This window comes from Gavialis gangeticus, unplaced genomic scaffold, assembly GCF_001723915.1.
Source record: "Gavialis gangeticus isolate Ggan-Ray unplaced genomic scaffold, GavGan_comp1, whole genome shotgun sequence".
Taxonomy (NCBI): Eukaryota; Metazoa; Chordata; order Crocodylia; family Gavialidae; genus Gavialis; species Gavialis gangeticus.
The window spans coordinates 159,785,818-159,790,377 of record NW_017728992.1 but is presented as its reverse complement, the minus strand read 5'-3'; the positions used below and the strand labels follow the sequence as shown (position 1 = coordinate 159,790,377).

At 52.2% G+C, this 4,560-nt stretch overlaps 1 protein-coding gene across 3 annotated transcripts in view; it reads left to right on the top strand.

The window, feature by feature from the left end:
- STK3 (serine/threonine kinase 3) overlaps positions 1-4,560 on the top strand; it is a 439,103-nt gene that overhangs the window by 27,535 nt on the left and 407,008 nt on the right. The window lies entirely within an intron of this gene.

Sequence of the window (4,560 nt, the reverse complement as noted above, 5' to 3'; positions counted from 1 at the left end):
ACACTGGACTCTCTGCACAGCATGGGCGTTTATCAGCCAAGTTATCGGCCCTGTCGGGCTGGTATCTGATACAGCCGGTTTTCTTTATATCAGTACTGATCCGATTTGAGACTGATGTATCGGTGCACCTTTACCATATATGGAGAAAAGGGGGCTGAACATGAAGCTTTCAGTTCCTGAACAGGAATTGAACTTAAAGCTTTAATTCTGGCACTCAGTGCCCACTGAGTCTTTGACTTTGCAAACTTTACATTCTTTTAAATTAATATTTTGTATTTAAATTTTCGTATTCTTTATTTCTTATTTTTAAGTACACTGGAAGCACATGGTGGGGGGTGTGGGGATCAGGGGGTAGGAGATGACCAACAACAGACTCTATCATGATATCATATAAAGAAGTTAGAATACCAGAAGGGAAAATTGTGATCTTCTAGTCCAGGGGTAGGCAAAATCCTGCCCGCGGGCCAAATCCGGCCTGTGAGGCCATTCTATCTGGCCTGTGGGGCCCCTAAAAATTTAAAATCTATCTGTCCTTGGTTCCTGTCAAAAATGACAGGAACCAGGGGCAGTAGGACCCAGGGGAATCCTCGGCAGGCTCCTGCAAGAGCAGGGACTGCCCGGCCCCCCCACCCCAGATGCCTCAGCAGGGGCTTCTGGCCTGGGACCACATGGCTGTCCCAGTGCGTGAAGCTCAGGTAAGGAGGGGGAAGGGGAGGGCAGGGAAGGAACTGGTGCGGAGCATGGGGAGAAGTAGCCCCTCCCCCGCCCCATGGTTGTCACTCTGCTGGAGCCGCTTGCAGCCTGCACGGGGCTGCCCTGAGCAGGTGGGTGTGAGGGACTGCTTTTTCCCCTGCACTCAGCACTAGCTTGTAACCCGGCCCCACTGCCAGCCTGGGCCCCGTGCTGGCTCTGGGCTCACCCATCAGAGCTGTTTTATGGCAGCAGCAGCTTGGGCCCCCCACTTGCTGCGCCAGGCAGTGTTTGCTGCTGCTGCCCACCTGGAGCTCGCACTGTGGTAAGCTGCGATGAGACTGCCACTGCCACCCCTGTGCTGCCCAGTGCGTGAGCTCCGGGTGGGGAGCAGCAGTAAACGCTGCCTGACAGGGCAAGCGGGGGGGCCGCAGCTGCTGCCGCCGTGGTACAGCCCCGACAGGTGAGCCTGGAGCTGACGTGGGGCCCAGGTTGGCAGCAGGAGCAGGTTAAAATTTGGTGCTGAGCGTGGGGAAAAGCAGCCCCTTGCCTGCCATATGCCCAGCGCCCCGTGCTGCAGCTGCTCGCAGCCTGTGTGGGGCTGCTTGTGCTTGCTTGGGACAGCCTCGCGTGGGCTGCAAGCAGCTGCAGCAGGGAGTGCCGACCACGGGGCAGGGGAGGGGCTGCTTTTCCCCATGCTGAGCACCAGCTCCTTCCCTGCCAGGGGGCAGGGACTGCACACTGCTCCCTGCCTGTACCACAGGGGTGGGTGGCACTGGGAGTGAGCGGCTGCATGGGGCCCACACCAGTTTCCTGGGGCCAGTGCTGTGAAGCTCAGAGCAGGGTGGCAGGAGTACAGGGGTCCCGGCCAGCAGGGGGTCTATGGAGCTGAGCCAGCTCCCCCTTCTCCCTTCTGGTACAGCCCAGCCCAGCTGGGCCCCTGCCAGCCTGAGCCCTGCTCTGGGCCCCACTGGTGCTGGCCCTGGGACATTGGTCCCAAGATGGTGACCAGGGGGTGGGGCACCTGTCAAGTGGTGGGGCTACCCATGCAGCCTTTGACAGCTTGCCAAAACTGAGTAAGTGGCCCGAAACAATTGCTTGACCCTGTTCTAGTTTGACCGTCTGTATCATTCAGGCTCTTAAACTTCTGAAATAATTAAATAGCTGTGGGAGAATTAGTGAATACTTTTTAGAAAAATATCTGACCTTTCAAAGGTATGTATATGTAAGTTGTTCACTGTATTGATCACTGCTTTAAAAATGTGTACCTTATTTTCACTCTGAATTTGAGCAGTTCTGGTTTCCAGCCATTGGATCTAATTGTATCTTTGTTAGATGAAAGTTCTTTCTTATTAAATTTCTTGTCTGTGAGCAGCAAGTTGGAGACTGTGATTGGTATCCCTTAACCTTCTCTTTGGCTGGAAACTGATATCATCTTTGAAAATGATCAGCCGGGTCTGATCTTGTAGGACGGGGCGGGCAATTATTTCCGGCAGAGGGCCGCTTGCCCAGCTTTGGCAAGCTGTCTAGGGCTGCATGGGTAGCCCCGCCTCTTGACAGGTGCCCCACCCCCTGGTCACCATCTTGGGACCAATGTCCCAATGTCTTGGAACCAATGTCTCGGGGCCAGCACTGGCAGGGCCCAGAGCAGGGCGCAGGTTGGCAGGGGTCTGTGGAGCTGGGGTGGGCTGCACCAGCAGGGAGACAGGGGAGCTGGCCCAGTTCCATAGAGCCCCTGCCGGCTGGGACCCTGTACTCCTGCTGCCCTGCTCTGGGCCCTGCCGGTGCTGGTCCCGGGACACATGCTCCCTCTCACTTCCAGTGCCCCGCAGTACAGGTGAGGGGGCAGCATGCAGCCCCAACCCCCTGCTCCCTGGCAGCAGACAAGCTGGTGCTGAGCATGGGGAAAAGTGGCCCCTTGCTCACCCCATGCCTGTTGTCCTGCGCTAGAACTGCTTGCAGCCTGCGTGGGGCTGCCTGTGCCTGCTCAGGACACCCTCATGTGGGCTGTGATTGGCTGCAGTAGGGAATGTGGGCCACGGAGTGGGTGAGGGGCTGCTTTTCCCCACACTCAGCTTTTTCCCGGTCCCCCCTTACCTGAGGTTCTGGTGCCAAGGCAGCCACATGGCCCCAGGCCAGAAGCCCCAGCTGGGGCGGGGGGAGGCAGGGTAGGCCCTGCTGTTGCAGGAGCCCACTGGGCTTCCCCTGGGTCCTACTGTCCCTGGTTTCTGTCATTTTTGACAGGAACCAAGGACAGATCAATATTCATTTTCTACACTTTTTAAGGGCCCCATGGGCTGAATAGAATGGCCTCACGGACCGTATTTTGCCTACCCCTGTTGTAGGAAAACAGCCCTGGTACTGTGTTCTGATTTGGGACTCATGTCTGCAAGTAGGTGAAACCCCCTGCTTGCAAACACTCTTCCCATTTTGGGGGCACAAGGCCTGTCTGTAAGGACAGCATTGGGGATGCGCCTTCTGGGTTTGTCTTATGAATCACGTGCAGGTATTTGCACACCTAGCAGTACTAATATTATGTGGCACCGTTGAAATGTTCTCATGGCAACCGTGGGTGCTATGGCACTTTGGTTGAAATTCACTGTTGAGATACCTACAGTATCTTTCTGTGATGTCATTCCCTCACAGTCTTTGTGTTTAGATACAACTCTAGAACATGCTGATAGAGGCTGTGGCCAGTAGCTTTCACCTGTTTTAAAAGGGGAGAAGCTTTATGGTTGTTATGACACACACATTTTTATATCTTTAAGCTCCTATACGAATTTGTGGGAGCCAAACCCCTGTAACTTGGGCCTTGAATGATATGTGGTTAAAGTAGTTAATAGTTTTGTTTCCTCCTAATCTTATAGGAGCATGCAAATGTAACATCTTAGGGTATCATGCTATCCTACATGGGTGACCATGTCACAAGAAGCACAGGTCTCCATTGCATGCAGCAGATTAAGAGGGAATAGGGCAGGGTGTGTGAAGCAGGGGAAAGGGATCACAGTGGCACTCGGAGGGCTTAATTTGTGGCATGCCTGCCAAAAAGGTCGGCCCTCATTGCCATGCTCATATAATTATTGCATCTCTCTATACCTAGCGGAAACAACAGAAATGTTGTGATCTAGGTAAGGGGAAGTATGAATGAAGGCTCCATAAAAAAGCTGTGGATGTGAGTTATGTACCAAACTGAAGGCTGTGCTGGCAGGAGCAAATGTCAGAAACCTGAATAAATATCTTCATTGGCAAACTGCAAGAAGTAGTAGCTGCCAGGATGAAAACCCCCATTTCATTAAGCATTACAGCCCCTGGAACTGATTATCTTTCTGACTGGACATACTCATCTAGATAATGTTTTCTACCATACCCACTTGTGCCTTTGGACTGTAAGCTCCTTGGGATAGTCATTATATCCTTTGACACACAGACAAATGATAATGCAACCCTTGCAATTTATGGTATTTTATCTCTAAAGTCTTATGTTAAAATGAAATGTGGAAAATTTATGCTTGGGGAATACAGATAATGCTTGTCTAACTGAGTGTTAGATTCTGTCTTCAGATGACGGTCCATGTTTGTGCTTGAAATTTTAAATCCCTTCAGGTTGCCAGGAAGAAAAGGTGGGAGAAGCTAAGTAGTGCTTACTTAAGGCTTGGGAGAGATCAAGAGAAGATTCTGGAAGTGGAAACAGACATTTCCAAGTGAAAGGGTGTTTTAGTAGAGGAAGAAGAAGGTGCCTCCCCTCCCTCAGAAAGCAGTTGGTGATTCGGAAGATTTCTATTTGAAGAACATAGGATCATAGGAGTAGGGTCAGAAGGGACCTTATTGATCTTCAAGTCCGACCCCCTGCCAGGGCAGGAGAAAAAAAAA